Source organism: Alligator mississippiensis, chromosome 1 (assembly GCF_030867095.1).
Source record: "Alligator mississippiensis isolate rAllMis1 chromosome 1, rAllMis1, whole genome shotgun sequence".
NCBI lineage: Eukaryota > Metazoa > Chordata > Crocodylia > Alligatoridae > Alligator > Alligator mississippiensis.
The window spans coordinates 467,208,064-467,234,538 of NC_081824.1; the positions used below are offsets into that span (position 1 = coordinate 467,208,064).

General features: G+C 46.7%; 1 protein-coding gene across 5 annotated transcripts in view; it reads left to right on the top strand.

The window, feature by feature from the left end:
* Window positions 1–2,916: 2,916 nt before the first annotated feature.
* Window positions 2,917–26,475, top strand: part of FAM168A (family with sequence similarity 168 member A) — a 335,671-nt gene continuing 312,112 nt past the window's right edge. The window contains exon 1 of one of the 5 annotated variants that reach the window (XM_059722450.1): window positions 2,917–3,078. The gene's annotated coding sequence lies outside the window, so the exon portion shown is untranslated. The remainder of the gene's footprint in view (window positions 3,079–26,475) is intronic. The other 4 variants (XM_019488413.2, XM_059722451.1, XM_059722446.1 and 1 more) reach the window with 4 other exon arrangements.

The window sequence follows — 26,475 nt, forward strand, 5'->3', positions numbered from 1 at the left end:
CTGTTAATGCATTTCCTTACTGCAGGGGGTAGTGAAGCTAAATGTATTAAAGACGGTGAACTATTCCTACAGTATCCAGGCCACAGGAGTCTTTTGAAGTCCTACTCCTTTATCACTCCAGTTTTACACCAGTGTAATGTCACCAGTTTGAACTCAAGCACCAAGAGCTTGTTGCATTGGGGTAAAACTGAAGCAAAGTACTGGTAAGCATATGCCTGCTGCAACCTGGAGGTGTGCTGGCAGCATAGATGGACATCCTGTGCTCAGCAGCTTTGATTTAGGAGCAGTGAGGACACAGGTCTCAGTGTAAGCTTTACAAGTCCTCTGGCGATCTAGCCTGCACATTCAGAGTGCCAGGCCATCCCAAAGGCCATGCCACCATGTTTTTATCACCACTGTTACCTGAGCTACTTAGCTTCTGGCTTGTCAAACCCCTACATCCCCCCTCTTGACTGTGAGGGTGGCATGCTGTTAGCAGCTCCGCTACGTTCCTGATCTTATTTAATGAGTAGCGATCTCAGCGTTGCCAGCCCTTGGGGTTCCAAATGAACAAGTCAGGATCTTAAAAGCAAAGAACTTGGCTTCAAAATTACAATATTCAAGAAATAAAATGTGGGGGGCCCTTTTCATTTTCTTTCCAATTCTTTTTTTTTCCCTGCCAGCCAGTAAGGTTTGTGCTTTCGAGCTTTTGCGTGCCATCAGAAGACCAGAGCATCTGTCTTAGAAATGAGAATGGAGATTCTAGTTGATAATGAGACTGAGAGCTGGGGCTTTAATGAGAAAACACTAAATACTGTGAGATGTGCCAGAGTTGGGAAGAGAACCGGGGGGCGGGGGGGTGTTGCACTTGAGAGAAACAGGAGTGATGCAAGGACAAATTGAGCAAGATAAATTACAACATGGAACAGGTCCATCAACACTGAAGCTATGTTGGACCTAAATGGTGAGGCTAAACGTTGGTGAGATTATTGCTATGAAACACTGTCTGATAGGATCCCACTCCAGTGTTTGCCTTCTGATTATACTGAGTCCTGTCCCACTTCTGAGAGTGGTGTTAGGATGTGAGGGTGAATTAATGCTATGTGACAAGACAACATCAATTAGTTGTGCTCCATCGTTACCAATTATGGATGGGGGGGGCGGGGGGTTTATCCAGCACGGGCCTGTGTTGAAGCAAATTGTATATAATACACCCTGTCGTGCTAACAGCCAAGGGAGATTCTGCTTAGCACACGAGGTAGGAAACAGCTTCTGGGGCAGAGATCTGGAGAAGTTGCTGTGAAATCCCAGGGAGCCTATTACCATTGTCAAGCCCAAGTTGGGCATAGATCAATTCCATTTATTGCTTATTTACCGAGACTGGACTGTGTGCTCAGTGCTGCAGAGAACAGTGGAAAATGTGGTGCGCACCACCAGAAGTTTACATTGTAGTCCCTGATTTCTCAAGCATTTTCACACCACAGCCTGTCTTTTGACTGTGCAAATATCAGGAATATTTTGATTGCCGTATATGCATCGGGACTCAAATTCCTAAATCAATACAGGGCCAAATTCAACAGAAGGCTTCAGTGGCCCAGCAGGGCAGCCTTTTTCCTGCAGCACCGTCGAATGTCTTTCCTTCTCCCCTTGCTCTGTCGGGTCATTCATCCTTCCCTTGCAGTTCTCTCTCACCATGGGGCCAGGTGCTTTCCAACAGGTTGAAGCAGGTTATAGTCTTCCTGGTGTCAATTTGCTGAGTCTAAAGGTGAAATTAAGGCAATGAAAAGAAATTGAACATAACCTGCCTCCCCCCGTGAAAGGCAGCGCTGGTGGGGGCAGAAAGACGCGGCTCCCAGATTTGAATCGTGTCCTCTTTCTACTTTTAGGAGCGATGGTTTGGACTCAATCAGGCTTGGCGGAGCCCCGCTGTTTGTCCACTAGCCACGTTTTCCCCGTGTGTGACACAGGGATTAGCCGCTCCACGACCATCACGCTCACATGCCCTCCTCAACCAAGTAGTGGCCACTATTAAAAAGTTAGGAAGAGATGAGTAGAAATAGTGAGATTTGTATTATGCAGATTTTGGGTCTGCTGCAAGGACCACGTCTTTTTATAGCCTCTGTGGAACGGGTTGGATGGGACAAGCCTTGAGCTCACTTCCCGCCTGGGATTTGGGGCTTAAAGGCGACTGCTCAGAGGCAAGTGGAGGAGCAGGACAGGCCTCCGGGCAGTGCTGGGGGCTGCCAGGGACTTGGCATCCCAGCTGGGGCGTGCAACTGGGCTCTGGGGTTGTGTGTTTGTGCATGTGTGTGTGCGTGGTCCATGAGTGTGAATGTGTGTAGAGGGTCCATCATTCTGCGTGTGTGCGTGGATGGTTTGGGGGGGCGGGAGAGGGATCTGTGTGTGTGTAGGGTCCATGTGTGCATGCGTGAGAGAGAGAGAGTGTATGTATGTAAAGGGGGGGGGGGGTGTGTGTGTGTGTGTGTGTGTGTGTGTGTGTGTGTGTGTGTGTGTGACTACAGCCCCCAGCATGCCCCGCGCCAGCAGGCGGCCCCAGCCCGCGCCCTGGCACTACAGCTCCCAACATGCCTTGCGGCGCCGGCCTCCCAGCTCCGCACTCTGCGCGGGGACGACTACACCTCCCAGCACGCCCCGCTCTGTCGCCCCCTCGGCACTACAACTCCCGGCATGCCCCGCGGGCCCCACCGTCCCTCTCCCGCCGGCGTCGGGGTTGGCACTACAACTCCCGTCATGGGGGCGCGCCAGGACTCCAGCTCCCAGCGCGCCTTGCGTCCCCCCCCCACCCTCCCTGGAGCTCCCGGGGAAGCCCGGCCGTGCCCCGGAGAAGACTACAACTCCCAGCACACCCCGCGGGGCACCAGCCACCAGGCGGCCCCTGGGGTTGGCGCGGGGCACGCCGGGAGCTGTAGTCCTCGGTCGGGCTGTAACGGTCCCGCTGGCGTTCCCCCCCCCCTCACCAACCTCGCCGGCCCCTCCCCCTCGCTGGTGCTGCGGGCACAGGCAGGAGCCGCGGAGGAGGCGGGGAGCGCTCAGCCGCCGCGGACACGGGACACGGAGCCGCCGCCGCCGCGCCCGCAGGTCAGAGCGGCCCGGCCCGGCCCGGCCGAGGGCGCGCGGGGGCGAAGCTGCAGCACGGGCTGTGTGGGGGAGGGGCGCCAAGGGGCTGCTGTGGGGGAGGGGGCTGCTGGGGGGGGTAGGAAGTTGGCATGGGGGGCAGGGGCTGCTGTGGGGGGGTAGGAGACTGGTGTGTACATGGGGGCAGGGGGTTAGTGTGGGGGGGAGCAGATGCACATGGGCAGAGGGTTAGTGTGGGGGGGAGGAGATGCACACGGGGGGCAGGGGGTTAATGTGGGGGGGAAGGAGATGCACATGGGGGCAGGGGGTTAGTGTGGGGGGAGGAGATGCACATGGGGGGGCAGGGGGTTAGTGTGGGGGGGAGGAGATGCACATGGGGGGCAGGGTGTTAGTGTGGGGGGAGGAGATGCACATGGGGGCAGGGGGTTATTTTGTGGGGGGAGGAGATGCACATGGGGGGCAGGGGGTTAATGTGGGGGGGAAGGAGATGCACATGGGGGGCAGGGGGTTAGTGTGGGGGGAGGAGATGCACACGGGGGGCAGGGGGTTAATGTGGGGGGGAAGGAGATGCACATGGGGGGCAGGGGGTTAATGTGGGGGGGAAGGAGATGCACATGGGGGGCAGGGGGTTAGTGTGGGGGGAGGAGATGCACATGGGGGGCAGGGGGTTAGTGTGGGGGGAGGAGATGCACATGGGGGGCAGGGGGTTAGTGTGGGGGGAGGAGATGCACATGGGGGGCAGGGGGTTAGTGTGGGGGGAGGAGATGCACATGGGGGGCAGGGGGTTAGTGTGGGGGGGAGGAGATGCACATGGGGGGCAGGGGGTTAGTGTGGGGGGAGGAGATGCACATGGGGGGGCAGGGGGTTAGTGTGGGGGGGAGGAGGAGATGCACATGGGGGGCAGGGGGTTATTTTGTGGGGGGAGGAGATGCACATGGGGGGCAGGGGGTTAGTGTGGGGGGGAGGAGATGCACATGGGGGCAGGGGGTTATTCTGTGGGGGGAGGAGATGCACATGGGGGGCAGGGGGTTAGTGTGGGGGGGGACTCAATGGGAAGTGCTGCCCGGGGCTGCAAGGGGGGGCATCAGGGGTTGAATCTGTACAGAGAAAACAGGGGCATGGGGGTTGCAAGCAGGGGCACGTGAGCTGGCAGCAGGGCTGGGGTGTATGGGGCAGGGGCTGGGGGTTGGCTGGGACGTGCTGGGGGGGCAGGGGCGCGTGGGACGGGTGTTGTGGGTAGAGGGCTGGGTGGCAGCAGGGGAGCCGGGCTGTGTGTACGGAGCTGGCATGGTGGGGCTGGCGGGGGCAGCTGCTCTGTGGGTAGAGGGACGGATGGAGGGGCTGGCAGGAGGGAGCTGGCCCATGAGGCAGCTCCAAGAGGGGATTGGTATCGGCAGCGCTGGGTGAGGACCTCGTCCGAGGACTCTTAGGGAGGGCATTTCTGGAAAGCGGGCAGGTGTGGGGCTCGTCCAGGGGGCTGGGGTAGGCAGCACAAAGGGGAGAATATTTTGGGGAGCTGCTCGGGGAAATACAGGGAAATGAGGGAGAGGCACTGGCACTTGTGGGCACGGTGGCACTCGCGTGGGGGGCAGAGGTAGCCGTGGAAGTAGCATCCAGGGGAGCGAGGCTGTGTGTGTCCTGGGCCTTTGCAGCCAGGTTTCTTTTAAAAATACCAAACAATCAATGAAATGCAGGCGCTGGCAGGAAGCCAGGGTGTATGTGAAGAACTGGCATGGGTGGTATGGGGAGGTGGCATATGGGCAGCTGCTAAGGGAAGGGCTGGTAGGGGGCGAGAAGAATTAGCAGGGGGTTATGGTGGAGGTGGCAGGGGAGAGGAAGGAGCCTCAGGGACCTTGGCAGCCAGATGAGGACCTGGCGAAAGTCTTCAGGGAGGGGGAGTACGAAAGTGGGTCCCGTGCCAACTTCTACCTTTCCTTTTGGTGCTAGGAGAGGCTCTGGGTTACAGGCGTTTTTTGTTCACCCGTCCTTTGCTGTAGAGATGGCTCGGTTTTAAGCACAGCTTTGTGCAGGTTCTTGGAAATGGATGCAGAAAGGGTATTTCTAAAAGCGGGGTGGGGAGGGGATTCTGCTTTTATGCATCACGAAACAGGGGCATATGCTAAAAAATGTAGCGAGAAGTACGTGTGCGGATGGGGGGCATGTGGAGGATTACAACGCGTGTTGTTGTGTAACTTTCCGTGGGGCGGGGGGAGGAGTGAGCTGTGTGGTCTCCTCAGCCCCTTTTGTGTCCTGCTGGAATCCAGGGTTTAAAATGACACAGATTTGATGAGATTGAGGATGTCACTGCATAACATCTGTAGCCTGAAAACAGATCACAGGGTTGTGGAACGTATAGAAAATGCACACAGCTGTAAAACGGGGTTTCCTTCTCTTTTTTTCCTTTAAAAAATGGATTGCTTGAAGACTTCATTTATTGGTGTCGCGGTTTTCAGGGCAATTAAGTACATCATTATTTTGTGGGCTAATAATATCAGAGAGGTGTCTTGGCTTCAGTCCTTTATGTAAACAGAGGAGCCATGGAATATGGAAATGTAATAAATATTCATTGGCAAGAAGGTGTTTTGTACTGGGTATTTTTTTTTTATTTGAATTTTTTTCCCCCAGCATCTCTTGATGATAAGCTTTCAGGTTACAGCTTGTAGATTGAATTTGATCCTAAAAGGAATTCATTTGGTGCTGAATACTGTCAAATGTAGAAAAATGAGGAGGTTGAGTGATTTTCCCCACCCCTCTCCCTTTCCTCTGGACAAAGGCATGGTGTATGAACCAAAAAGAAACCCCAAGTGATTCCATTTGTGTTTTAATCAAAATATGATTTAAGATGCACTGGGGTGTTTATGCTTACTGAGAAATTGTGATGGAGGAAGCTTGAACATTTTCAAGGAACGTAGATGATGGAAACATCTTTAGGGAAACATTTTGCTGGACTTGATTGCATCAACTGCATTATTTCATGAAATGTTAACTGTGAAGTGGTTGTTGATTAGAGCTCAAACTGAGTCGAGATGGTGAGTGATGTAAAGAAAAGGGAAATGAGCACGATGAGATCAAAATGAATTTTTTAGTTGGTACTGAAGCGCACCTCTTCTGAATTTTAACTATTCAAGGGATTTTGGTGACCTTTATGGCTGAGTACTTAAAGCAAAATTGATATGCTGAAGTTTGTTCTTTCTGGATAGGTGTAATTATTAAAAGGGCTCAAATTAGTTCATAAATTTATTTTTAGCAAATCCATTAACTCTGATTACCCTCACTTCTCTTTGGGAAATTTCGAGCATCAGATCACCTCATAGGTCCTCCTTAAGTTTTTCCCAAGGTAGCTGAGAAATCAAAGATTTCTATTTATGTTGTGGCCACAAGCTTAAAATCCTAGCTTTTGTTTCTTCTTAATGAATAATATCCTGTCAGTGATGTGTGTACACTCTACTGTTGTTTAATTTTCATATTAACCATTTCAAATATTGCTATAAGTTGGGTTCTTTTTTCTGCTTATAAATATTGCCTCTCTTTTTTTTTCATCCGATTAAAACTTCCTAATTATGCCTGACGAAAAGGATTGCAAAAGCAGTAAATAGTCAAACTTTTTCCTTTACAGACCAAGCAGAATGGAAGCCAAACAGCTTTATCTTAGGGTTTAGTTGTGAATTTATGAATGTGGAGCATCTTTTGAGAGCGCAACATGTAAATGCTGCAGCAGTGTACATCAGTACTGGGTTGTGAAATACCTGTCTGCTCTTCCCTGATGAGGCTGAGTCTAACACTCATTACCTTTTTTTTTTTTTTAATTTGGATCCTGCTAAGTGACCTGTCACATTCTGCAGTAGTCGAACATTGAAGTAGATGAACTACTCTATTTGATGTCTTGCAATATCAACAACCGCTCTACAGATACCAGGAGAAAGGGAACAGAAGTTGTTCTCTGTGCAGTTAGAAAACACTTTTGTGAAAGGGAACATTGCTCTAGTAAATCAACTGAAAGCCTGACTATAATTAAATTCAGACTGAATTTAATTTTAATTATTCAATCTGAAGTTAAGGGCCTATGACCCTTAATAGGGACACATACTTCTTAGATGGAGGGGACGTGGGGGCACTTGAGGTTATCGACCACTTCTGATTGATTTTAAAATGTGACCATAGGATTTGATGTTTGATCTTCTTTCACAAGACCTCAGGCCAACTGGGACTGGAAGGGACCTCTTTGGTCACTGAGTCTAGTGCACTGCTGTTGAATGCGCTCGTGTTCACAGAGGTATTCAGCCTATTTTAAAACTGGATTGTTCCCCCTGCCCTTGCCTCCCTCCAGCCCCCAACTTTTGGTATTCGAACCGTCTTTCAGAGCCCCATTTCTATAACGATTAGAAACCTTTTTCCAGTTTCCCTGACAAACCTTCTCCTGCTTACTTGCTATCAAACACTAGGTAGCTGGAGTTGATGAGGTTGTTAAGGGGAAATTAATTTTTTATATTTTCCTTTCTGAGCTCGCTGTTTTTCTTTCAGTCCAGATTACGATCTTCATTTGTCTTCCAATCATGCCCTTTGGGCTTGATTATATCTGCAGAGACCCTGACTTCCTTCTCCCCAACTTGAATGCTTTATGTGCTTTCCATTTTCTCTGTATTTCTTACAGTCTCTCCTTAGACTGTATTTCTAAACGATGGTGATTCACTGACAAATTAGTTGTAGTGCTGTAGATTTGCATGCTAGGAGAGATTAGGCAGTTTGGTCAGGTTTCCTTCGGCTAGAGGAAAATCACTTGCTGCTTGGGTTGATGGCGTGAGTTTTGTTTCCTTCCACTACAGAGCCAGTAAACTTCTGAGATGAGCAAGCTAACCTTTGTCTTGAGGTGAGAAAAATATGGTGTTATGTCTCTCCTTCCTCTTTCAAGCACTGATATGAAAAAGATGCATTTGAAGTGTCCTCTGGAGAGCCATGAATTACAGGCCAATGGATTTAGAGGCTAGTGCTTCTTTAAGGCATGGAGCAGAATGCATCAGTTGCTGCAGCGGTGAGAAAAACCACGAAAGATGGTCTTAGGAAACGGTTTTGGTATTTATCCCCCTTTGTTTCGTTCTGAGGGTGGGAATTGTGTGAGAGGGGAGGGCACTGATGATTATTTTCTTGATTTGGTCTTCACATTGCTGATGTGGGTCACCATCATTTGATCAAATTGTCTCAATTTTAAAATGTGTAAGCTGTCATATTCAAACAACATTTTTGTTGGACTACTTGTTGTCATAGTCCCTTAATAAGAGAATTTGTTGCGTTTTGCTCTTCCGGGTTTGGAGAACGACGTAAACGGTATTCCTTGCTGATTTCACATGTCAATGGCTCCGTCCTTTCTTGCTGCGTGTTACTAGAGTCTCACGCAGCCAACCTATTCTTGATAACCCTGTGATCCTTGTGTCTCAGGTCACAAAACCGAAGGATCAATTAATTGCACTGAGAAGTATTTGACCTGATTTGGTACTTGACCCTTGGAATGAGAACAAATATATTGGGTCTTGATGGGGCAGCCTCAGAGCTGGAAGTAGATTTCTCAGCATTACTCTACCGGGGCTGCGGTACTTGTCACTCAAATAGACATTGTTCTCTTGTGGTCTGTAAAATAGCTTTATCTCCTGATTTTTTTTCAGTTAAACTGAATCCCTCCATTCCCATTTTTGTGTCTAACACATTGTGCTGGAGTGGCACTGTCAGCTCAAGAGGGAGAAATATTGTCAGTGGTAATGTTATAATGCACGTGCTGTGCAGTGTGTTATTCTATAAAGGATTATTACCTTGCTTTATTAGGTGTGCCTTTTGATATGGACTGATTTTTCTCTGGTTATTTGAATGTTGTAATCTGTAACAATAAGAACACTGCCTGTTTGCAGTTGTGAGCTTTCATCTTGCCCATGTGCTTTCACAGAAGTTTAGGGCTGGAAAGGACCTTGGGAGATCTTCTGATCCAGTTCCCCTGCCCTGGGTAGGAAAGACTGCTGCGATCAAATCACCCCAGCAAGGTGTGCATCCAGTCTCCTTTTGAAGATCTCCAGGGTAGGTGCCTGCACCACCCTCTCTCTGTTGGCGTATTTTGGAGTGTTATTCCACATTGATGATATAACCAAGTCGCACCCTGCTAACGATTAGTGATGGGAACTTTAAAGAAGAATCAGACCCATTTCCACGTGGATCTTTCTCTACACAGGGTTGTTTTGTGTGCTATTGCAAGGCATGATGCTTGTCCCACGCTTGAAGTTCCTTCTTGGAAGTTGTGAGAAGTGCTTTTGTTTTAAAGTAGCGTAACTAGGTGTATTCTAGCAAAAGAGAGCTCTGTGGAGCATCTCCAGCTGCTCTGAGACTGATGCCACATAGCATCATAGAAGTGCGTGATGCTTCACATGCAATCATCTGGGCTTCAGATGTGGATCTGAATTTGGACCACCATTTTCAAGCAGGCTTGTTAGCTCCTAAATCTGTATACAGAACCCGAGGAGCCTGGAAGAGGCCCAAAGGATCTACCTAAGAAGATTTTGACCATCTTGGATTTGTCCTCAGCCTGAAGAAGGGCGCATGTGCCCGAAAGCTTGCAAAGAAAGATTTTTATTTTTTTTGTTGTGATTTCTCAGTTGGTCTAATAAAAAAGTATCATCTCTGAACCAAGAGTTGTAGAGTTATTTCTTTTTGTCTCAGACCAACATGGCTAGCAAATACATCCCTGGAAGAGGCCCAAGCACTTGCAGCTCCCACTGACTTCAAGGGGATTTTCAAATCCATAGCACAACTTTTTGCCTCGCATGTGCATGAGTATTTGAAGCTGTCCCTTAAATGTGAATTTAGGATATGTATGTGAAGCACCCCAGTGTGAGGATGTGGGTCTTGATCTGTAAATCTAAAACCTTTTTTCTCTGGGCCTCGTAGTCTGATAAACAGGGATCCTGGTTTTCTTTGATTTAAAAAAAAAAAATCCCTAATTTTTGGTGAAAGAAAGTAACCCCAAATCCACTTTTTTCCATGATTTAAATGAAACCATCCATCCATTCATCCATATAGTGGCATTTCATTTTTATCATGGAAAAATGTGAATTTGGGGTTAATTTTTGGTTTAAAAAAAGTGTTTTTTTATTTAAATCAGAAAAAACCAGGATCCCTGCTGATAAATGACTAGCATGGTTTATCATGTTAGTTTTAAAATACAACTTTTTATTCTACTCCCCTCTCCCCCCACAAACAGGGAGCCTGGTTCAGTTGGGGATGACTTAGATGAATTGGTTTCCTTGAAGGGTGGATAGGGTTTAAATCATTTCTGAGAGTAGCTCAGAGTTTTGTTTAATGCGGACGGGCTGAGGAGACCGGGGACTGCCAAAGAATCCCGACTGATTATGTACTTTCCAGGAAGAAAAATGTCGGTTTTGTTGACATTACACAGCAACCTTTAGAAAATTATTTCTGCAGGAGTTTATAGAAGCTGGTGCTCCCGTCCTCCAAACCACACGCTACTGGGTTTTTCTCTGCCTCTTTGGATGACAGGACTCTTTGTCCCTTTTAACGTTCCAGTTCAGAGAGGTGAAAATAGGAGAGAGAAAGGAGGGGTTCACATTTTTCCCGCAGCTGTTTCGTGCAGGAGGCAGCTTTCTTCAAGGTTGGCTTAATGGTAGAACGTGCCGATGAACGTGTATAAAAGCTTCTGCATTCTTTCCTGGGAAGAGGGCTAGATTTTTAGGGAAACAATTCAAGTTAAACTTTGAACATCCTGCAGGAAAATGCCTGGTACTGTCAGGAAAATGGTATGGATGCCCTAAAAGGTTTTTCCCCTTCTCTTCCCTTTGATAAAATGTAGAGAAAATTGCAGAGGCCAATAAAAAATTAGGGACAGACTCTGACATCTCAGTCCTCCATTTTCTTATGAACATACTAAACATCTGCTTTTAGACAAAAAAGGGCCCGTTTTGTGGCATCAGCTTACTTGGTTTACTCCTTCCTTCATGACGATACAAGAACTAGACACACGTACGGTATTTTGACATTAGAAACATAGCCTCCAACTGTGATAGATGAGTGGATCCAATCATTTTTGATGCTGCAGTTTTTCTCAGTTATTCAGGTTCAAGATTGCTTCCTAATCTCTTCCTGCCATTTTCCCCAATGTCCTTATAATTACGTTCTTTGGGAATTACTAAGCAGATGACAGCTTGCATTTTTTAATCAAAAAATTATCTTGTATAGTTAGGCAGGATAGACGCTGTGAAACTTTCTGTTAGTCTAACCATAAGTTAGGTTCTTGCTCTGCGGCTTATGTTGCTTATTGCAAAGTTACGGACATAATTAGGCCGTCACTGTACCATCACTGTGTAATCTTAGCTAAGATCTATGACTTTGCACATGCTATTTGGGATTGGTGATGTTTGGGGGAGCATCTCATCCTATTACTTAAACTTGGGGCAGGTCTGATTTTTGCATTCCTTGACAACCCACATTTTGCCTTGTCTGCTCTTCAGGATTAAAATTTGTTTAGGTTTCTCAACATCTTGAGGAAGCAGGTTGTACAGTTCTTGGTCTTGTAGGATGTTCTGACTCCCCCCAACTTTTGCCTTTGGGTGGCAAAACAGGATCGCCTAAATACCCTTCTTCTTCATGTAATATAATAGGGTGTTGGAGGGTTGTATCCATGAAGATCCAGGAAATGTTTGAGAAGCAAGGATTTTTTATAATATCTTTTATTGAACGAACTGGGAGAGTAGGTGGGCAAGTTTGGGGCATCAAATGCTTCTCTTCCGGTGCCTAAAAGCTTGTCCAACTACTCTTCCAATTATACAATTGGTTCAGTAAAAGACATCACAAAACATCCTTGCCTCTTGTACTCCTCCATGGCATCCTGGCATCTTACTGAGGTTCACAAATGACAGATGGACCATAAAGATGGTTGGGTAAAGCTCCCGTGGTGCTTGTTCTGCTCTTGGTTTTTGAGATCTTCAAATGGAGCTCCATAGATGCAAAGAACGGTTTCTTTTCCTCCACTACTGAGTTTGAAGTCCTGACCAACAGAACTGTACCATGCGGCGGGCAGTCTGGTGTTTCTGGACAGCTTTCACTTGGAAGCAATGGACGATGTTTCTTGCTGCGGGACATTTTTACATGTGTATGCCGCATGGAGAAGATTGATTGCACTCAGCCAGGGTTGGCTGCTTCTGCAGTGCCATGTTTGTTGTGGACAGGGCAGGTGTGGGGTATACATGAATTTCAGCCATTCTTTCTTCCTGACCTTCTAGAGATGTTGGGCTAACTTTTGTCTTTGACTTGCACGTTTGTGAGTAGTTGCCTAGCTTCGTTTTTTCAGCTTCCTTTTTGGCAGAGATTATTACAATGGTTACCAAGCAGTACTTGGACTTCCCTTTGGCTTGTGAAAAGGCCTCCTGTTTTCAGAAGCACGACAGGTGACAAATTGGAAATTCTGATGCTGCTTCAGTAAATTAAGAAATAAAGGTTTTTCTTTAATGGCATATGGACACTAATAATACAGTCAGTGCTGTATATTTTTCTTTTACTGTTTCAATTTTTAAGTTGCCTTAAATTTTCATTTTGCAGATTTTCAGATCGACAACATACAGTTGAATAGTAGAACCCGACAGAAGGAAGACAGAAGGGTTTGGTAGCTCCTGAAAGCACCGTTTGGGTCTCTCAAACAATTATATTAAAGAGCCAGATTATTTTAAAACTCACTTGTCCTCGTTCTCCCTTTAGGTTGTGTTGTGACTTGGTTCTGAACTCTGCTTTGGTCGCAGTGCCTGTATTGAAACCAGGTTTTGGGGTTGCATTTGGAAACGTCATTGCATTTGCAAATGTTGGAAACGTAGTTAAAAATCAGCGTAGGTTCTGTTATGCAGTTCTGTGGTGTATTTATTGCTTTATGGATCTGTTGTTTAAGATTTTTTTTGACAATGGATTCAGGCTCCATTGATTCTTTTAGATCAGTCAGACTTCTAATACCATTTTCTATGAAATGGTGATGGCATGGCATGTGGATTGATTTAAATCATCTAGGAAGCCCTGATTAAATCAAGCCTTAAATCATGTGGAAAGTCTTGATTTAAGTCACCGATTCTAATCCACTTTGCATTTGCACTTCGATTGTTTTCTAAAGAAAGGTACATTCTTGTTGGATGGCAACCATTAAAACAGAGATTTACAACTGATTATAACTTTTATACTAGCTTTGGCCCATTTTTCCTACATAAAGCTACGTATATAGTTATAAATTACTCTTTTAAGCAGTTGCATAACTAATATTTTCAGATTCTTATTAATGTTACGCTTTAGTATGTTAGAAAATAATGAATTACAGTATATGCTACTTATTTGCTAGATAATGAACTCTTTGCTCATGATTTGTGTCAAGCAGCTGCATTAGGATGGCAACTGGAATTTAGTTGCATAGATAAAACAACAGGTTTGGTTGATAAAAATAAATTCTATATTTTGGGTACCTACACTTCTCTTATCTCAACATACTTCATATTCACAGCTAAGTAATGTAGCAAACAGGGCAATTAAAGTAAAACTGATTATTTTAGGTTAGCCTGGGAAAAAATTTAAAATATGTCTAAGGGAAATAACTGGAACTACTCTCACATCTTAGAATGTGGTTATGCTGCTTTTGTGCTTGACACCACTGTTAAGAAGATACACCACATGCCAGGCAACTTCTGCTCCAGATGTGCTAAACCCAGGACCTGGAGCAATGAAGCCATCCTGGGAAGTTGCTCCTTGCTACTGCTCTTTAGTGTTTCTGAGTAGCAGTTGTGGGGCACCATCTGGGTGGCTTCACTGCCTCATTTCTGAGTTTGGCACACCGAGTGGGGATGTGTGGACGTGCCACTTGAGTGTTATAGACATAACCAAAATTGCCTGAAAATGAGACAGCTTCCTAAGTTACCTAAGCTATTCTTTATACTTCTAAAACTAGTAGATCTCGTGCTATCTCTCCCTGTTGTTTTTCATGACAAATTTTCATGAGCCAGGGATTCACTGTTATTTTTTTTTTTTGTTGTTTAAATATTTTGGGAGATTCTACAGAATCAGTCTGAACGTATTTTGTATTAAATTCAGATTTCATTTTAAGCAGATTAATTTTTTTAAAAAGAAAAACTAATTCAAATAAAATTCATTTCAACTCAAAATATCTCATTTAGATCATTTTTCTCAATTTTCATCAACCCTACTATGCCTGCAGATTTTTGCAAGGGTAGATCATAGGATCGTATAGGGCTGGAAGAGACCTCACAATGTCATCCAATACCACCCCCTGCTCAGGGCCTGGCTAACCATCCCAGTCATGTGTCTGTCCAACTTGCTCTTGAAAATTTCCAGGGATGGAGATACTACAACTTCTCTAAGGAGCCCGTTCCAGTGCTTGGCCACCGTCATGGTCAGAAAGGTCTTCCGAATCTCCAGTCAATGTTTCTTCTGTTGCAGTTTGAGGTCACTGCTCCTAGTGCTGTCGCCTCCACTCTCTGCTGGTCTCTGGCCACATCTTCCTTGAAGTGTGGGGCCTAAAACTGGACATAGTTGACTTGGCCACAGTTACCTGTGATTTTAACTATGAACAGTTATCATAGGATCCTAGAAGTTGGGTCGGAAGGGACCTTGTAGATCTTCATGTCCGACCCCCAGCCTGGGCAGGAGGAAAACTGGGCTTAGTTGACCCCAGCCGGGTAGGCATCAAGCCGCTTCTTAAAGACCCCCAGGGTAGGAGCCAGCACCACTTCCCTTGGAAATCGGTTCCAGATCCTAGCTGCCCTGACTGTGAAGTAGTTCTTACAGATGTCTAATCTGAACCTACTCTCCAGCAACTTGTGGCCATTATTCCTTGTTATCCTGGGGGGCGCTAGGTGAAACAAGGTCTCCCCCAAACCCTTGTGGTCTGCCCTACTGAGTTTATAGACGGTCACCAGGTCCCCCCTGGTTATAGTTTCATCTGAGATTTTTCAGAAGACCGTTGCACATATTAATAAATTAATCCTTACAAGATTTGTGCAAGTACGTTGTACTAACTGGATTTGATACAGGGGGAAAGTGAGTTGCAACATATACCATTTGCAAAGTGAAGTGACTTGCTGAAGTTACATAGGAGAAAATTCAGACACACCAGTGTATATACTTCTGTCCCAGGGAGACGGAGAGAGAACAAACACCATGAGATGTATTAGTTGCTTTGCTTAATGGATTACAGGAAAATGCTCAGATATTATAGTGATGAGTGTGGTGTTAGGAGTTTGAGGTCAAAAAGGAACATTAGATCATTGACTCTATATTACAGGACCTTAAATTTAGTCTCTATTGAACCCAATAAGTTGGTGCTAGGCTAAGTTGCATCTTTCAAAAAGAGGATCAGTCTTAATTTGAAGACTTTAAGAAATAGTGAAGTCACCTTTTCTGCTTGCATTTTTCCAATATTAAAAATCTGTGTCTGATTTGAATGTATACGTCTTCAGCAGCTATTGGTTCATGATGTGCCTTTCTTTGCTAACTTAAAAATTCCTTTGGTACCTGATATTTTCAGCCTCTTCCACTGTAAAAGTCACTTCTCAATCTTCTTTCTGAGAAGGCAGAAGATAATGGTCTTTGATTTTCTCACTGACATTTCTCCCAGCCCTTAAATCACCCTGTGGCTCCTGTCTGCATGCTCTCTTCTGAGTGCACCAGAACTATAGGCAATATTCCCGTATTAGTATCACCAGCGCCACATAAAGAAGTAAAATTACCTTCATACTCCTGGTCCATTGTTTTTATACCCAGCAGTTGAATTAGACCTTTTTGCAGCAGTGATTATGATGGACTCTCATATTGAGTTGCTTGCCCGCTCTGAGCCCTAATTTTTTCTCAGAGTTGTTGCTTTCCTCATTCTTTAAGTTGGCTTTGCATCTCTTTTTTCCCCCAGAAGTAGGCTTTGCATTTGACTGTATTGAAGTCCACTTTGTTCAAATAGGTCCTCTGTGGTCCACATCTTCCTGTATGACCACAGTACGCTCTTCGCTGTTTACTGTTCAGCCAGTCCCTGTATGATCCGTAAATTTTACCAGCACTTATTTTTGATTATTTCCTGCTCATCAGTGAAAGCATTTAATTGGACCTCATGCCAGTCCAAGAAGATCCCCACTAGAAACAGTTGCTTTTCTAGGGAGGACTGCTTTTTCAGATTTGCTAGTCAATTCTTAATACATTGAACACATGCTTTATTAATATATAATAATGTTAATTTTTTAATTAGAATGTTATGTCGTATTAAATCAAACACTATAAAAAGTTTTTTGCTTCTGTGTTCTGACGTTTATCAACTAAATGTTTTGTGTCATCCAAGAAATCACTTTGTTTTGCAAGACCTGTTTTCCACGCTATCTTGTTGCCTGTCATTAACTGTATTCCTCAATCATGCATTAGCTTTCTCTATTACTTGGCCTGGGATGTTGGACTGGCTTGTCTAGAGTTACTTGGGTCATTCTACATGGCCTGTTTGACTAGTGGGACACCTCTACTCTTTCCTGGAAGTACCCCAGTATTTCAAAATTAATTAAAAATGATCACCAGTGGGCCAGGCATATCCATACCCAGCCCTTTAAAGGACTCTTAGGTGCATGTTATTTGGCTTGGCTCATTTTAAAATGTTTAAAAGCCTTCAGTGGTAGCGATCCTACAACCTCCCTAAGTTGCTTGTTCCAGTGTTCCTTCTTTGCTGCAAATTAAATTCTTTCTTATCCTATCCCCAGGAGATATGGAGGAGAATTGCTTGCTCTCCTCTTTCTAATGACATTTTAACTTTATAAGGGAAAAGATAAGTTCTTTCTTCAAGAGCAGGGTCAGCAACCTGTGGCTGGTGGGCTGCACCCAGCCTGCAAAGAAATCCAGTTGGCCTGGGAGATCAGTGGCACAGAGCTGTGCCATGCTGCCCATCCCCTTGGTGGCAAAGCTTGCTTCTCTGCATGTCTCTACTATCTTGCTGCACAGGTGTTGGGGATCAGTGGCCAACCCAGCACAGGCAGGTGGCTGCTCCGGGGAATGGGCCCTTGCAGTCTGTGCCCAGGCTGATCTGCACTAGCAAGAGGTGGGTGATCCCTGTTCTGGACTAAAACTCATTGCCTCCAATCCTTCCTTGTAGTTCATGTTTCCCAGAGCTTTTTTTGTCATTCTCGTTGCTTTTTGCATTCTCCAAGCTGACTGTCTTTCTTGAAGTATGGTGCCCACAACTGGACAGGGCATTCCCGTTGAGGTCTGTCAGGTAGTGAGATGAGGAATAGTTACCATGCTAGAATGAGATTTACCTCTTTTGAAACACAATTACATTGTTGGTTGCTTGGCTTGTCTTCTGCTGTAACCCTGGATCCTACTCTGCTGTCCTGCTCTCTGGCCATTATTGCTTATTTTGTATTTGCCCTTCTTATGTGTAGCACTTTATGCTTGCTTTTTGAATTTCTTCTGGGTCATTTTGATCTTGACAAACCCAAGGTGGCTGTTTTTAATCACTTTATCCATTCAGTGTTTCTAAACTGATCACTTAATAACCTTTTCTTATCTTTCCGTTGATTTCAATGGGAATTAGCCTTCTAAGCAGCTTACATACAGGCAGTCCTTGACTTACAACATTTCGAGTTACAACGTTTCACACTTACAAGGTTTATAAATTGAGACCCTGTTTCAACTTTCTGACATCAGTTTCAACTTTCCAACGCTTGATCTGATGCAACGTCACACCAGTGAACAAGTTTGTTGCATTGCCCATCTCCCTGGAGAACGTCTGTCCAAACTTCCTTGGACACTTTCTTTAAGAAAGCAGACAAGACTCCAGAAAAACCTGCAGCCGAGACTCCCGAGAAGACTCCAGGCAAGAACCCTTCAAAAAGTCCAACCAAGAGCCTGTCAAAAAGTCCAGCAAAGTCACCTCAAAGAAGTCCTTCCAAATCAGTATGATTGCTATTTACAATATAAATAAATTAATGTAGCTACATTACCCATCTATAATTGATCGAGTACAAAATTCTTGGTTATTTTTGGTGAAAATGGGGTATCGGGTCTTGGTTCAGGAACCAGTCCCCCATTTATAACATTGTTTCCTATGGGAAAATTGGTTCCGATTTACAATGTTTCGACTTAAAATGTGGTTTTCAGGAACCAATTGTGTCGTAAGTCAGAGGACTGCCTGTACTTCCAAAACCCCCACTAGGCACCTGTTTCCATCTTTTGTCAGCTAAATATCTTAGCAAATTTGGCTCCTAATGAATGGTAGAAATGTGTCCATAGGCTAGTCAATTAAAAGCAAAACATGCATTGATATTTTTTTTTTCTTGTATGTATCTGGTAGTTTAATGTAGTTTTAAATATTAAAAAAAAAAAGTAAAATGCTGTTTTTTGGATGTTGTAATTGAATTGCAGTTTCCATCCAAATTCAGCTTGACACAAATTCTAATCATTGAAAAACAATTCACGAGTTGTATCATTCACAATTTTCCATCATAATAAAAAAGAAACATTAAAAATCTGAATAAATGTACATTTAATTATAATGTTACTTAAATACATTTCTATAGAATTGTGTCCTCTTAATTAGCAAAATGCCACCAAACTTAATGTAAAACCTATATTTGATTGTAGATTAACATCTTTTGGCAATTATACCCTCCTGAGAAAATGGACCTTCATGTAGGAGAATAACAAATACAAATGCCATACAAGATGAAAATCAATTATGATAAATCAAGGCTTCCTGTTTGTTGAGTGACATTATGGTTAAAATGGTCATTTAAATCACTTTAATTTCAATCAATGTATCTTGGTTCATAGGTATCCACTGACTTCCAGTCCACTGATTCTTTCATCTTTGGGTGCAATAACAAGGTCCAAAATAATAATCTTGTGTTGGGTGCAGTGTAGTTTTTTTGGCATTGAGAACATCACTTATTACTTTTAGAAATGCTAGTACTGTGTTTTACTAGTGGCTTGGAGACCGCCAGCAGATGTGTCCCACAATTAAGTCCTCCAGTACACCCTGGTTCTTCTTTCCACTTGTGGATGGGTGTTTCAGTGGTAAAGTGTCCTGTTCTCTGCTTCGATTCGGTGGTGTGTAAGAGATCCTCCCCAGTATCTCCCCATGGACATGATCACATTGATCTGCAGAGAAGCTCTGGAATCTGCACCTGTCGACATTTTCAAGAGCAGGTTAGACAGACACGTGGCTAGGATGGTTTAGTCAGGGGTGATCCTGTCTTGAGCAGGGGGCTGGACTAGATGGTCTCCTGACGTCCCTCCAGCCCTACTTTCCTATGATCCTATGTGCCTTCAGGATCGGGTGGTTCTGAGTTAGCAATAACTGTAAAACAGACAATTGTGGCTTTACACTAGACTGCTTCCCCTCCACATCCATTACATATTCTCTCTTTGCTAAATAGGTTATCATTTGTGATTGGAACATCCTAGCCATCCATGTAAGTCATCCCACTAGGCTGCAGCATGCTAATGATAGAATTTGTTTTCTCACGGATGGCCATTTCCATTTCTTACTTTGTACTTGTATCACTGGTATAAATGAGGGCTGTCCAACTGGTGGCCCATGGGTTGCATTCAGCTTGCAACAGGCTAACATGCGGCCCGCCTGCATATCGCTCTCTCACATTGCTCCTCTTGCTGTGGTGGCTGGGGTCTCTGGGGCTCTTCTTCCCTCCTTCTCTTTCCTCTGGCTACCTATGAGGCAGGAAGGGGCTTCATTGCTGGCACTGCGCGTATGGCGGGGCAAAACCAGAGGGCCTGTGTGGCACATGGTCCCTGGCTGCTTGGGATTTGGACAGTCCTGGTATAAGCAATTGGAAATTTTTCTTTTCTTTATATTCTTTGTTACATCAGATGAGCTGGTTCATAACATACCGAGTTTCAACTTCATTTACCTTCCTTGTGTCCTCCTCTGTTGGCGTCAATGTAATGCCCTCCTGGATGCTACAGCTAGATTTTGCTTCAGTATATGTTTCCTCACCTGTGAGATGCAGCCTCTTTCACTGAAATATGGCCAGACCCTCCAACTTTTCACCAGTTCTACAGCCAGTGGTTTCCATCCAATATCTTTGGCCTTTTTTATCTGCGAGACTGGGAAGATCATTTTCTTTGGTTCTTTGGTTCCCTTCGAAAATCTCTGAAGTCTTTTTTATTGTGCATCGTTCCACATAATGCAGTCATTGGCTCTGATGCCTGTGGTCATCCGTTTTGATGACAGCAATTGGCTGATATTTAAGGTTGCTTCCTTTAGGAGAGCAAATTGATGGTAGCTCTTCTTCTGTGGAAGTAATCCCGTTCATCTCCAAAGCACGTATGCAGAGTTCAGTCTGTGTGAGGACAGTAAAACTTAAATAGGAGACAGTTTCACTTGTCAATAGTCTAAGCTTTTCCTTCAGCCAGTACCTAGCACGTACTTTCTCCGCTTTCACTGGGCAGGCCCTGCAACAAATGCTTCTTTGGCTGTTCCTGGCCATCTGCATGTGTTAGCTTTTGGTTTTGGCCTTGTCTACATTAGGATGTTTATGCACTCACAGTTTTGCAAGTCATGTAGACCAGGACTCCCTCTCCCACATATATAGCATCATAGAAAATGAGGGCTGGAAGGGACCTCAGGAGGTCACATCTAGCCCAACCCTCTGCTCAAAGCAGGACCAGCCCCAACTACATCTTCCCAACCAAGGCTTGGTCTAGCTGGGTCTTCACAGCCTCCTGCACCACCTCTATGGGTAACCTGTTCCAGCGTTTTACTACCTCCTTGGGAGAAAGTTCTTAATATCCAACCTACACTTCCCTTGCTGCAGCTTGAGATCATTGCTCCTCGTTCTGTCATCTGCCCCCACTGAGACCAGTCTAGCTCCATCCTCTTTGCAACCCCCTGCAGGGAGTTGAAGGCTGCTATTCAGTCCCCTCAGTCTGCTCTTCTCTAGTCTAAATTAGCTTCTCCTCACAAATTATGTCCCCCAGCCAACTATTTATTTGGGCCTGTAGGCCACATAGGTAGTTTTTGGGAGCTGTTGCAGGCTGGTTCAGCACCCCACTCTGCTTTCCCCACAACAGCTCACTAGACCTCCCTATGTGGGATGCAGTGGTGGGCGAGGTGGGGGGAGCTGACATGGGCAGTTTTGGTAGGTTCAGCCTCAAGCCTGCCCTTTTCCTCTGAGGAGTGGCTGGGGCCGATACCCCAATCCCCAGCAGGAACCTACCAGCTGCATCCACAGCTGATACCATAGCCCGTCCAGCGCTACTACTGGCATGCAGGTTGGGAGCGTAAGTGGAGGCTGTGCCAGGGCTGCCTTGCAGCTCCTTCCCACTATTGTTGCCTTGCAGACTTGGGGCAGCCTGGTGGTGGCAGGGAGGAGCCATAGGGCATCCCTGGTATGGGCTCTGGGTAGCCACAGCCAGATCTTGCTTTCGCCTGGCACCCAGCACCAGCCTCCACTGCTTATTGTGGGCAGGGCTGCCTCTCTCTGTCTTCCCCTCCGGTTCTCCCTCCTAATACTCTCGCACCTACAGCATGTTCCTGCAGCTTACATCAACTCCTGGCCCGTGCTCCAGAAGCAATGCTGGGCAGGCGCCAACATCAGCTGTGGATGCAGCTGGCAAGTTCCTGCTGGGGTTCGCGACATCCACCCGGGTCTGCAGGTGATGCTGCTACATCATCCCCCCAGCTGCGATCCTAGGCAGTTGCCCCGATCCCCAGCGGGAACCTGCTTGCAGCTGATGCCGGCACATAGCCAGTGCTGCTTCCATTGCATGGGGCGGGAGCTGGTGTAAGCTGCAGGCGGGGCTGGGACATGCCTGCCTGCCCTACACAATGCAGAAGCCGAGCCACCTTGTCCCGGCAGGCTGGATGCTATGACTTGGTGACCGCCAACCCACAAGTCAGATAAAATCAGTTGGTGGGCCAGATCTTTTGCCCACCCATGGACTACAGCAATACACTCTGTATGGGGCCTCTTTTTAAATTTGCACGATTTTCAGTTTGTGCTAAATGTGCACCCTGCCTAGTTAGAAATGACTTTCACAGGAAACATTATATCAGTGCATAGACTACACTGGATTCCCAAGCGTACAATTCAGGGCGATGGGTTTGGTCTTAAAGCTTTGGATTTGAATCCTGTGGGACCCTGTTTCCCCAGGATTTGTGCTGGTAGTTGAGATTAGCCAGGGATCATTCCTTGACAAATTCTCACTGTTAAGTCTGGGAGGACTTCACTGAAGGTGCTTTTATTCCAGAAGTTACTTTCTCCCTTGATCTCAGTCAGAATTCATTGGCCTTCAAGGCAGGCTGCAAGGTCTGCCTGTTCCCTGATGTTCAGATCAAGGTGAAATATGCCCGTTGTTCCGTGCTCCAAGTGTTTTGTTTTAGTTTCTCATATATACGTTATATAATATATGTGTGGGTGTGTGTATGTATTGTGAGCATCGTGAAAAATTACTTGGGTATGATTTGAAAGTCTGGAAATAAGGTCTCTTTGAAGTATTGACAGAGTACCCAAAAATGAGACAAACTGTGCTGGCCTATTTTGTTACATGTTTTGTGAAGAAGGGACCATTTTGGTTGCAAAGTTCACAACTTTTGTTCAGAAAAAATGCTCCATGTTTTTGGTTTGGTTCACTTAATTTTACCTTGAGAACTATCCTGGCTACAAATATTTTCAGCATCTTGGAAAATTTCCAAGTCGCTTCACTGATGAAATACAAATGCATAGAAATCGCAGTATGCATTGGGTTCTGTGGGTTTTTACAAGCAGCGGATTTGGTTCCCCAGAAAAGCTGCTCATTTAGAAATAAGTATCATGCCCATTACTGTCACATCTGGAGGCTTCACAAAAGCTATATCGAACCAGACGCGGTGAGTGCCATCTGCATTAGTGCCCCTACATCTCCCCTATGATAACTGCTTTCCCAGACAGAGTCCCTAAAAGCCAGATTAAATTGATGGCTTGCACTGCAACCTAAAAGGTACAAAATGTTGCCTCTGATGCACAGCTCCGAGGAGCAAATACCGAAGTAGCAGATTCTCTGCCGAGACCATCCTGCCACCTCTCCCCAGCATCCTTATTGCGTGCTAAGGCAGGTAAGCTTAGCATTCAGAGCCCCAAATTCCTGACATTATTCTTAAATAATAACAATAATAATAATGTGACGTGTGGGTCTTTTACAGCCATTTTAGGTTCTTTCCTTGAGATAGTAAATTCTTAAGCTGAACAAAGAGTGTTGTGCCTGCAGAGATGTAAGTTATACTGAGCTTTTTGGATAGGCAAGTGTCAGAAAGCTACATTTCTGGGGGAAGGCATTTTAGATATCTAGTAGTACATGGTTAAGATACCTTAATGGCCCCCACTACTATAGTAGTGGAGCTCTTAACAGCCTTTAATGTAGGTATCATAGCATTCCCAGGGAGTAGGGAAGTTGTGTTATCCCCACGGTATAGATGAGAGGCTGGGAGGTGAAGGCCCAAATTCAGATCTGTTCCATGGGGTGGGGTTCAAACCCTGACCAGGCTGCAATGCCATCAGGGGACTAGCCAGGCATCTACTCCAGCTCAGCCTGAGCTTCCCTACAAGGTTCATAATGGGACCAGTGGAGGCCACAGGGCCCTGATGGGAGGGCTATAAAACCCTCCAACTTCCTGCAGGCCCCGGTCCCTGCAACAGTACTCCCAGGATCCCTGATGTGGACCTCCTTGCTGGGCTCCTGTATGCTTGTTCCTGTCTTGGATGTCATGCCTTGAATCCCTACCTCGCTCCTGTCATATTCTGCCTTGGCCCCTCCTTCCCTGCCTCCAGCCTTGCCTTATTCCTGCTTTGAACCCCTGCCTCCTGCCCTGCCGAAGCCTGCTCCAACATTGTTCCTGCTTTGGACCCTGGTACCTCGCTCCTGCCTGCTCTATCCCATGTACTGGATTCCTTGACCTCTGGCCTGGCCTTGACAATGGACTCATTTGACCTCTGGCATGGATCTGTCATGACCCTTGGCTTGGCTTCTGGATTTATGGTACTGTCGACCCTCAGTTTCTGAATGCTGATCCCCACATCCAGGTCATACCCATGGCACGTAGGCTACTACACTGAGGTGTTGGACCTCTTTAAACTTAGGCCTCCTTGGTCCAGGAGGGCAATTCAGGTAGGCACCCAGCATTGCTGTACTGTCTGGGGAGAGACTTGGGTGCCTCCAAAGAGCAGGTTTCCATTCCTAGGCGTTCAGTGGAGAGAGCAGGGAGAGGTGCGGGCCAATTTGGACTGCCAGGAGATGCCTACGGGTATCCAGTGGGACATGCTAAAGCAGAAGGAAGTGTCTGACCTGCCTGTCTTGGAAACATGTGCCCGACTGATGTATCAGGTGTCCCTGTTCATTCGTGATTCCTGATGCCTAGTTCCACGGTCTGAGGAGATGTGCCTAAGGGTGGGAGTTGTTTTTGATCTGCAGTACCTAACCACACTTCTGCAAATAGGCATGTGGTAGCATGCTTTGGTTGGAGCACTTGCCTAGGAAGTATTAGACCTGGGCTTTAGGCCCGCTTCAGCCTGAGGGGATTTAAACCCTGACAACTCCCCAAGAAGGTGCCTTGATCTCCTGTCCCTACGGTGTGGTGGATAGGAACACCTGCTACCCTTCCTGTTGAAAGTGGGCAGCTAGGTAGGCAGGGGGGCAAGTAAGAGGAGCCTGGCTCTAGCCTGGTGGCTGTGGCACTCCCCTAGACGGGGGTCTTGGGTTCTGTTCGCTGCTGCCAAGAGTGTCTGTGCATTTTCCATTGGACAGTCCTTGCTTAAAAACAGAGCATCAGGGCAGCAGGGACTGGAGCCTGGGTCTCACTCTGCCTAGGGGAGTGCCGTAACCACGAGGCTCCAGTAGGATACCATATTTCCACCTCCAAAAAAGAGAGAGACCTTCTCGGGGGGGACACGTCACTCCCAACCCACAGCCCCCTGGCCCTGCCAGTGTCTCTCACTCCCAACCTGCAGCCCCCGGTCCCTGGTGCTGACCCTCAATCCCGACCTGCAGACCCCTGACCCTGCCGGTGCCCCTCACTCCTGGCCCATAGTTTCCTACCGTCCCCCGCCATGCTGGTGCCCCTTACCACTGACCCACAGACCCCTGTCCGTGATGATGCCCCTTACTCCCAACCCATAGCCCCTTGGTACTGCACTCCTGACCCACAGCCCCCTCCATGCCCTCACTCCCAAGCCAAAGCCCCCCCAGCCTTGCCAGTGCCCCTCACTCCCAACCCACAGCCCCCTACTCCCTCCCAGCTGTTCCCATCCCGATCGGGCTGGAGCATGGCGACTCTGACTCGTGGGGGGTGGAGTGAGTTTGCCCCTGGCACAGGCTGGAGGGAGGAGTAGGGGAAGGCCTGTGGCACCCCTCGCACTGGGCTGGGGCTCCAGCACTGTGCCAGGCAGCCTGGCCTTGCTCCCCCTACACATCCCTGGTGGCATCTTCTGGCCATTTTGCCCCTGCAAGCTCGGGCACCAGCCCCTGTGCCACAGAGATCCCTGCCATCCCTGAAGGGCTTCCCTGCCGCCTTCCCCCACTGCACAGGCAGACATCTCCCCCTGCCCCACCTGCCCTGCTGCAGCCCCAGCACCCGAACACCTTCCCCTAGCTCCTCCAGGTATCCATCCTGCCTCACACACCCATCCCATCCACACGCCCTGGCCCTCCAACCTCGCTCCCCATAGACATACTTGCATCCAGCTGCTGAGGCTGCTCCCACCACCCTGCCTGACCACGTGCTGGTTGCGTGCGCGTGCAGATGGACGTGATGCTCCTGCCTCCAATCGCCCACTCCCTGCTCCTGCCAGCGGAGCCAAGGAAAATCGAGCAATTTGTTCAGATTTCAAAAAACCTCTTGGATGGAGATCAGTGGATCCAAAAAGAGGACATGTCCAGAAAAACCCAGATGTATGGTAACTCTATGCTATGGAGGCATGCTCCTTTTCGCTACTACTTCTACTTAATCAGTGTCAAATGTGTGACCGTCCTGGCAGCGGGCATCGAGCCCAGGATCCCCGCCCTGTCCTAGGGCGACTCCATAATCACTGGGCTACAGCGTCAGGCTCCTTTTTGCTTGCTTGTGGCCTCTTGGCTGCCAAGTGGCCCAGCTTCAATTGGAGAGGTGGAAGTTGCTCTTACCCTCCTACCTAGGTAGCCTGATAGTTAGATTAGCCTCCTGGGTAGCGAGAGAAGTGTGTTCAAATCCTCAAAGGTTGGGGGCCAAGAATCCAGGGCTCTTACTTCCTGGGCGAGTGTTCTCCCCATTAGGTTATTGGGGAGAAAACGCCACCTGAACTGAACATTGTGGATGTAAATTATGCGTGCTCGAGCCCCACACCCTGAACCAGTCTCTGTTTCATCACA